At 43.7% G+C, this 9,172-nt stretch overlaps 1 pseudogene; it reads left to right on the top strand.

Annotated features, from left to right (window-relative positions):
• Window positions 1–310: 310 nt before the first annotated feature.
• LOC147346313 (U6 snRNA phosphodiesterase 1 pseudogene) lies at window positions 311–7,175 on the top strand (annotated as a pseudogene).
• The last annotated feature ends 1,997 nt before the right edge of the window (window positions 7,176–9,172 follow it).

Below are 9,172 nucleotides of genomic sequence, written 5' to 3'. Positions count from 1 at the left end.
GAAGCATAATGAAAAAGAATGTATATATGCATAACTCCATCACTTTGCTGGACAGCAGAAATTAACACAACACTATAAATCAACTATACTTTCATAAAAATTTTTTTCTCCTCTTTTTCCTTTTTTTTTTTGCTTTCTTTTGTTTTATACTTTCATAAAAATTTTTAAAAAGCTTTTCAGACTTTTAAAAAATATTTTCCAGTCTGGTGGGTATAAACTGTTTCAGTGTGACTTTAATTGGTACTTGACTGGTGGTGAGGCTGAATGTCTTGAATGAGGCATTTGGTGTCCATTTACGCTTTCTCACATCATGAGGCAGGGCATGCTCTGTGACTGGGAGACCTGGGAAGTGGCCCGGAACAGGGTGAGTCAGTTTCCTAAGAGACGCTGGGAAATGTCCCGAGTCGCTCTACGAATGAACACATTCAGAACAAGCACAATCAGAGGAAGCACATTCAGAATCGTCTTAATAAGATGATTCTTATTAAGAATCACGGTGATTTGGTGACTCACAACAATTTACCATTCCCTGCAATCATGTCCCAGCCTGAGAATCCTTCATGAGAACCGTGAACTAAGCCAGAGACAGACAGCTCCTCCCTCCTAAAGGATGGCAGTGTAGGGTTTGCAGAAAGAAAATGTGGGGATGTGTGGTCTAGGGATTCCCTAAACAAGGAATTTTACTGGCAAGGAATGCATAGACTGATTCCTTCTGGTGGCTCTGGGGGAGAATCCATCTCCTCGCCGTCTTCAGTTTTTGGAGGCCGTCTGCATTCCTTTACCTGTGGCCCCATCCCCACCTGTTATTCTCATCACATCTCTTACTACCTGATTCTCCAGCATCCCTCTTACAAAGACCCTCATGACTACATTGGGTACCAATCCAAGATAAGCTTCCCATCCCAAGATCCTTCACTTTGGGGCTGTGCCAGTCTCAGTTGCAGCAGGCAGGATCTTTGATGCAGCACGCAGGATCTAGTTCCCTGACCAGGGATCAAACCTGGGCCCCCTTCATCAGGAGTGCGGAGGCCTAGCCACTGGACGACCAGGGAACTCTCCCAAGATCCCTCAGTTCATCACATCTGCAAAGTCTCCTTTGCCACGCAAGGTAACATTCACAGGTTCCAGGGAGTAAAATGTGGGCATCTTGAGAGAAGTCATTCCTCAGCCTCCCACAAGGCTCCCACCAACAGTTCACTAGCAGACAGGGGAAAAGAAACTAATGCTTTGGGGTCAAAAAGAACTTGTTTCTGGACTTGATGTAGTTGAATGCAAGCCTGGCTATCATCAACAACAAAATGGGATCACCCGCTTTTAGGGCTGCTAGTGCTCCTCTGCACGTTTCCCCAGAGTCCTGAGCTCACAGCCTTCATCACGCATTACAGTAGACAGTCCATCCTCTTACATTGTCCTTTGAGTGCTCAGCATTTGGCACAATGCTGGACACACAGGAAATATCCCCCAAGCATCTGTATAATAAAGTGAATAGCATCAGAAGCACTTCCTACTAAAAGATAAAGCTTAGCATAATGCCCTAAAATATTAGCGTTCACTTAATGGATGCTGATTCATCTAGTGAACCAGAAAGATTTCTTTTGGGGACAGAAAAATCCCATTTAAGGTAGACACTATCCATTCATTGTTATATACATACATCTTTGCTCACTGGTCCCTCAATGCTTATAACATAATGCCCTCTTTTTCCATTCATTATGCAGTAATTTACAGCCATCATAAAAACATTTAAGTAAGTGTCTACTGTCTTTTGAAAAATAAATTTAGGAGGCTTAGAAAGTGTTTAAACGGGATTAGGAACTTATTATAAATTAGTAGTGAGGTGCGTCGGTATGAAATATACTAAATAGCTTTTTGCCAAAGATGTCACGTTTGGGTCTTCGGCGAATTAACTAAACCAGAGAAACTCAAGCAAGCTGACATTAAATTCTTTTTATTTCCTTATGAAATAAATGTGTCTGGAAAGAGCTTTGGACCCCACTGACTGCTCCCCCGTCTCTATGTAATGTGTTCACTTGGTTTGCAGGGAACCTCTCTTCTTAGCTCTTTTGTGCCATGAGACAGCAACCCTTCCTGAGATGATCTCTTCATCGCTCCAGCTTCCTTGCTGGAATCCAGGGCTCCCCTTGTGGACCTCTTCTTATCTTTACTCTCACGTCCTTGGTGAGCCCATCCAGTCTATAGTCCTAAGTGCTGTCGACTAAGAGCTGATGACTCCCAAATTTCTATCAGTATCCTGAAATTATCTTCTGAACTCCAGACACATACATCTGCCTACCCAACATTTTCACTTTAATATCTAACAGATAATTCAAACGTATATGCTCAAGAATGATTTCCTTGTTCCTCCTCTCGGTCACCCACCAATTTCAGAAACCCTCTTTATAACTTTTGTAGGTGTCCTGCATAGAAGGGGTGGACCTCCCTGCCCAAAACTTGATCTGGACCTCCAGGCTGATGACGCTACACACACACCATGAGTGTGTGGGAGGTTACTCACATATGAGGCTTTCTAGGGAGAGGAGGCGGGGTGGCGAGCAGGTCTGAAAGTGGCCTGAGAGAGCAAGGAAAATTCTGGACATTTATCGTGATTAGGGGCGACTGGGGAGGGGAGCTGGGGTGAGCATCTTTGCATGCTGCTTGTGACTCATGGACTGAACTTCCCGCCAGCGCCAGGGAAGGGAGCTCCTGGACTTTCGTATTGGCTTGCCCATATGAGGAACAGAAGGAAAAGAGGGACGAGGGGCGTGGGGACTTGACCATTATCAGCAGTGAAACATTACAGAAGAAATCAGAGTCCTTGTTATAGACCCAAACTCTGTACCCATTTCAGCAAATGGCTCCTCCATCCTTTCTGCCGAACAACGTAAAACCTTTGAAAGTTCTTTTCTTTCTCCTATACCCCATAAGCAACCCATCAGCAAATTCTGATACTTCTAGCATTAAAACAGACCTTAAATCCTAGCACTTCTCACTACCTCCCCTGCGACCTGGTGAAGCAGTGATCCTGGTGCAAGCCTTATTCAGTTCTCACCTGGGTTATTTTCATTCTCTCCAAACTAGTCTCCTTCATCCACTCAGGCCTCTTTGCAGACGAGTCACTATCTCAAAATAATTATTTTCATGTCACTGCTCTGCCAGAATTCCTCTGAAAGTTTCCCATTTCACTTGGAATAGAAGGTAGTCCTTACCACGGTGGGCGAAGCCTCCTGCAACCTGCCTCCCGCTCCCCTCTCTGACTGTGTCTCCTGCCATCTCTCTGACTCCCTCTGTTGTGGGCACACTGGCCTTTGGACTCTGGTCAGACAGAGACAGCTGGGGGCTGCAGGAGTCAGAACCGTAGCTGAAGTGACGGCAACTGAGACGGTGGGCTCAGCTTCAGCTATGGTGATTGGTACAAAAATAATTGGATTCCTGTCGTCCAGGTGCAGAGGAGGTGATGGTCAGGTGGTGGATCAGTTTGGCAGTGGTGGCATGCTTCAAGAAGTATAGTTAACAGATCATGTCCACCGTTGGCCAGCCAATGTGATTGGGATTGTAATTGCCCCAGATTCAGTTGTACTATTGACTGTCACAGGTCCGTATGTCATGGCAGCCTTCGCTGGTGACAGGTTTCTATGTGAGTGCTGTCTTGATTGTGGCAATAGTCATCATAAAATCACCTGCTTTAATGGATGTCTCCATCAGCAGTCACGGGTGAAACTAAAATAGCAGATCATTTCATGGTGACAGAGAGACAAGAGGTAGTTGTTTCCAAACATGTGTGTTTTAATGAGACGAAGTAATGTTTTTCCGGCGATGATGGGGAACTAGACTATTCACCTTCCCCTTAGCCCCACTGCCACTACAATCTGCCCCAAACAGGCTACAGATGATACCAAGTAATAAGAAATATCCTCTAAAGGATACAAAGGGAAGCTTTGTCCTATGGAAAAGAAAGCATTGGTTAAGGCAGAGAGATTACGGAGTCACTGTTTAAAGAGTGTAAAGGTGAGAGAGTTTGTGTTGTGATGGGAATTCCATAGGGCGCAGTGGGGATGGGCAGGAAGAAGGGAAAGAGTTGAAGGGTGAACTAGGGCAGAGGAAATGGAAAGGGAGAGGGGGGTGCAAGTCAGCCCAAGGCTTGGTGATGAGAAGGGCTGACTTACACCTGAGTCACAGGCCAGGCAGAATTGCACCTCTGCTTGTTACAAGGGGCGTCTTAGTGAAAGCAGTTTTAGGGCCTTACAAGCCAAGGCCTGATATCTCAGGGTTCCCGATGGTGAGCGTTGATGGAATGAATCAGCTCTAACGCAGCACGCTCAGCAAACATTCGGTAGCCATGCACTGTGAGCCTGGCCCTAGGCTAAGCACTGGGGATTATGCATTTGTACAGCTCAGCTTGAGAACATTAAGCACAATTCGCTCATAGTCCCAACACGCTCAACAAACACAACTGCTGACCTCCCCACACTTAGGTTTTATTCCCTATCTTCAGAGATTCTTCAATTTTCCCAAGGACGGAAACTCTGCAAAATAGGGTTTTGTTATTTCGTAAAAACAAAACCAAAAATCTCAGGCTGTCTCAGCCTGCCCGACTTGCAGACTCTCACTGCCCTGTCGGAGATCTGATTCTCCAAAAGAGTCTGGGGAAAAGGGTCCAAAATGAAAAAAGAAGAAGGCTATGGAGCATCCACTGACAAGACATTGCTGAGGGAACTGCTTTTCTCCCATCATCTTATTTCTAACTCTTGGAGGACAAGACTTCCTGTTTCAACTCCAGGATCCTTCCTAAGTGGTTTATATGAGGGCTGCAAGCACGAGTCCACTCTGCTACTCCTTTAGAGGAAAATCCAGCGAAATCAGTGGTCTTTTAGGACATACAGCATTTGTGACACAATTTATACTAAGCAAATGGTAATGAGCCAGTTGTTTCTTAATGCGTTTTCCGTTTAGGCTGCAGAAATTATGTTCAGTTTGAGGCTATGGTCTAAGAACTCTGGCTGAGATCTGAAGAACTGTCTAGAAATTGTTCTCTGAGATCATGTTTCAAACACGATTGCCTGGCTATATGTGTGTAGTTAATATTGTGGAAATGTGACACTGACTTTGTATCTGCAGAAACTGGCCCCTCAAATGGTTAAAATAGAAGAACAGTGTAATAAGATTTCTAAACGATTACCATTTCGGCACACAATGAAAGGTTCATATACTAGAAATGTCTTTGCCTATGAAATTATGCCTATCGATCTTAATATAAGTGGAACAAAAACTGTGGCAGACTTACTGACTTGGCAATAGATATTTAGGTATTTCACAACAGGTGGAAAGCTCAAGTATAAGTGCAAGAGGTAGAAATGTTATTTCTACTATTCACTCTTTGGATTTGAAGTTGCTCAGCATGTGTAGGATGAGTCTCATATTTTCCTTCCAGTCCATAGCAACCAGTTTCACAGTTCCAGCTCTGGAAATAGTTGTCTGTTTGTTTAATGCCTTTTATGGTTGCAGATTTCAGGAAATACTGGACTTAAAACTAAGTTGACCATGATACATCTATCCAGGGATAGATGGATTCAATTCAATAATTATGTTTCAAATTATATGCTACAACTTTTGGGATAGAATATTTGGAGCGTATATAATATTAACCATGCCACATTTGGTTAAGATATACATAACCACTTTTTAAAGACCTTTCTTAGCAAGAAAATGACTCTGAAATCCAGTGTAAAAACTTTTCCATCAATATACTAGCATATTAATATCACAGCTTAAGATTTCCAAGAAGAGAGGGACAGTTTATCTTGACAAAAGTCCAAGCCTTTGTAAAATTATTAGGAAAATCTACTGGCATCCATTCAAATCAATCTAAGTTTCAGATTTTTTTTTTTTTAACTCCAAAACATTGTTTGGGTAAAGTCAATTATCTCTTACCAGAAAAAAGAAAACTAACGTCTAACTTACCTGTCAGTCTCCTACTTGAAACTGGGCATCCCGCCTATTTTCCTGATTTATGTATTTACTCAACTGTTTTCTTTAATTAAAACATAAAACTTAAGGGACCATAGACATTATTTAGCCTCTTTTCTCGTTTAACAGATATACGGAGTTGCTACAGAATAGACGTTTGCTGACCATCAAGCTCACCCTTCCTGAATCCTGTCCTTCTGGTTTTGTTTTAGGCATTCACTGAGTTAACCACAAGTAGAAATTTCTTTGAGAAGTTATAAATAAGTAACCAAGCTGGGGAGGGGGGGAGAAATAAATGAATCAGTGTGAATTGAGAAGCCAGCTTATTAAATGAAGTACACAATGGAAAAATAAGATAGTGTTTACCTGTTTGTCTACCTGGAAAACCCAAGTTTTTCTTAATTGGAAACCTTGCTCACAACTTAAATTTTCTAGTAAACCTTGCCTGGTAAGCTAATGCAAAATCAATAATCATGACATTATTTCCTGATGGCTTACCTTCTAGTTCTTATTTATAGTACTTGAACAAATGAATAGCTTGGTTTTAACTTGACAACTTGGCATTTTACATTTATCTTGCTTAATACTTTGGCCCATGATACCCTTCACCAGACATGACCTAGTCAACAAAACTTGGTTCCTTGCTAAAGAATAAGCATTCATTCATCCATCCATTTATTTAACCAACAGTTATTGACATCGACTTTGTGCCAAGTAGAGTCCTATAGTAAATGCCTGTGTGTCCAGAGATCAAAGAAAGAGAATTCAGTCCAGTAGATACTCAAGCAAGTGATTACAGTACTTGGCATAGTTTGTACTTTGAAAAAGGTATTTAGGTCGCATCCTCTGCCCTCCTCACGGCTGGTTTACATTCTCAGCGGCCATGCCTCACACCGGTGTTGTCTCCACTGCTGTCTCCCCCCAGGACCTTTGTTGGGCTCGAGGTCACCTCAGGGCACGCCCACTTCCTGGACCTGGTTGCAGAGGTAGACAGGGTCATGGAGGAGTTTGACCTCAGCACTTTCTACCAGGACCCCTCCTTCCACATCAGCCTGGCCTGGTGTGTGGGTGACGCGCGTCTCCAGATGGAAGGGCCGTGCCTGCAGGAACTACAGGGAATCGTGGATGAGTTTGAAGATTCCGAGATGCTGCTGCGTGCATACGCTGAGCAGATTCGCTGCAAGTCTGGGAACAAATTCTTTATTATTTAAAAAAAAAAAGAAAAAGGTATTTAACTCTTTGAGGACTCAAAGAAGGGTGTCAAACTGCCTAACCCAATTGGTGCTGTTAAGGGAGGTGTTACCCATCAAAGCTCAGCTATGGATAAGACGTAAGCCACGTGAAGAAAGAAGAATGAGCCGTCCAGAAAGAGCCAGCAGCCTATAAAGAAACTGGTGGGAATTTATGAAGTTAATTTAAGACAGGCTGGATAGGAAATGAAACAAATTTCATGTGGGAAATTAGGTTTTCCTCTGAAGGCTCTTTGAAACCACAGAATCTTTTAAGTATAAGAATGACAAAATTGAAATTGTATTCTTGAAAACTTCCTCTAGTTCAAGCAGGGAGAATGGGTTGAAAGGGGAGAAGGAGAGCGAGGGAACCCAGGCAAGAGGTTGAGAAAAAAGGATCGATTTTAAGAAATAGTAAAGAGGTAATAAATAAATCTCCTTTATAAATTTAATTATGGCTCAACCCAATACCTGAAATTAAAATTTTGCCTAATAGAATTGTCAACACATGTAACTTTTGTGATTGACCTCATTTATGTTAACAGTGGAAAATACCCACTAGTGTGTCAAATCAGCTTATTGGAAATTCTGAGTTTATATAAATGTGAAATAAGTATATATCTTTTACAAGAGTTGGTTTTTTTACTATATTGAATCCCTCTTTGCCAGTGGATAGCGGTGTGCTTAATACTGCCCAGGGAGCTCGGTGGTACAGAATACCCCTGCTAATGCAGGAGACACAAGAGACTTGGGTTCAATCTCTGGGTCAGGAAGATCCCCTGGAGAAAGAAACGGCAACCCACTCCAGTATTCTTGCCTGGGGAATCCCACCAGAGGAGCCTGGTGGGCTACAGTCCATGGGGTCGTAACGAGTCAGATGTGACTGAGCACGCACACACACACACACACACCCACAGCAGCAGCATGCTGAACATCTTTCCTGAAGCAGTGGTTTTCCCCTCCTCCACACCTACATCACCAGGGCAGTTTCTCTGATTCCCACTCTGTCCTGAGTCTTTCTCAGGAGCATCCAGTGTCAATCCACAGGGAAGATCCTGTTAGAGGATACAAGCTCCCCTCCTGTCCCCTTGTGTCTGTGGCTCCCAGTGCTTTGTAGTCTCCCACTGGCTCACACTTGACAATTTCATGAAAATTTTGGTTGAAATCTTGCCTGCTGGTATGGTAACCCCATTTTCCTCTTATGTTCTGCCAGAAGTGAGTCCGGTCTTGTGCCATCATTCTGAGGAGGCACCTGCTTTTATGTGCATTTCAGGCTAGGAGGTGGCCCTGTGCTGTCAGTTCTCTGATGGGCTCAGACACGTCCTGACCTTGTGATTATCCATCCTTTCCTTGTTGGGGTGAAAGTGACGCTCTTTTCAGCTTTCTACATCTTAATACGTGGGTGGTTTAAGCAACGTGGGCTTTCCAGGTGGCTCGGTGGTAAAGAACCCGCCTGCCACTGCAGGAGACATGGATTCAATCCCTGGGTCAAGAAGATTCCCTGGAGACGGAAATGGCAGCCCGCTTCAGCATTCTTGCCTGGGAAATCCCATGAACAGAGGAGCCTGGCGGGCTACAGTCCATGGGGCAGCAAAGGGTTGGACACGACTGAACATGTACATGTGTATGTTAGGCCACTTACTTAACTGCTCTGAATTGCAATTTTCTCCTTTACAAAATAAGGACACTCACACTTCCCTCTTTGAATTGTCAGGAGGGTATTCTGAGATGTAAGCCCCTAGGCCACAACGGTGAGTGAGTGAAAGTCACTCAGTCGTGTCTGAGTCTTTGTGACCCCATGGACTGTAGCCCACCAGGCTCCTCTGTCCATGAGATTCTCCAGGCAAGAATACTGGGAGAGGTTGCCATGCCCTCCTCCAGGGGATCTTCCTAATCCAGGAATCTTCCTAATCCAGGGGTCTAACCTGGGTCTCCCACATTGCTGACAAATTCTTTACTGTCTGAGCCACAGGGGTAGT

The sequence above is a fragment of the Bos grunniens genome, chromosome 24, assembly GCF_055505025.1.
Source record: "Bos grunniens cultivar Pamir isolate PY7600 chromosome 24, Bosgru_T2T1.0, whole genome shotgun sequence".
Classification (NCBI taxonomy): Eukaryota; Metazoa; Chordata; class Mammalia; order Artiodactyla; family Bovidae; genus Bos; species Bos grunniens.
The sequence above is the reverse complement of the archived record's forward strand: the minus strand, read 5'-3'. Positions and strand labels throughout refer to the sequence as shown.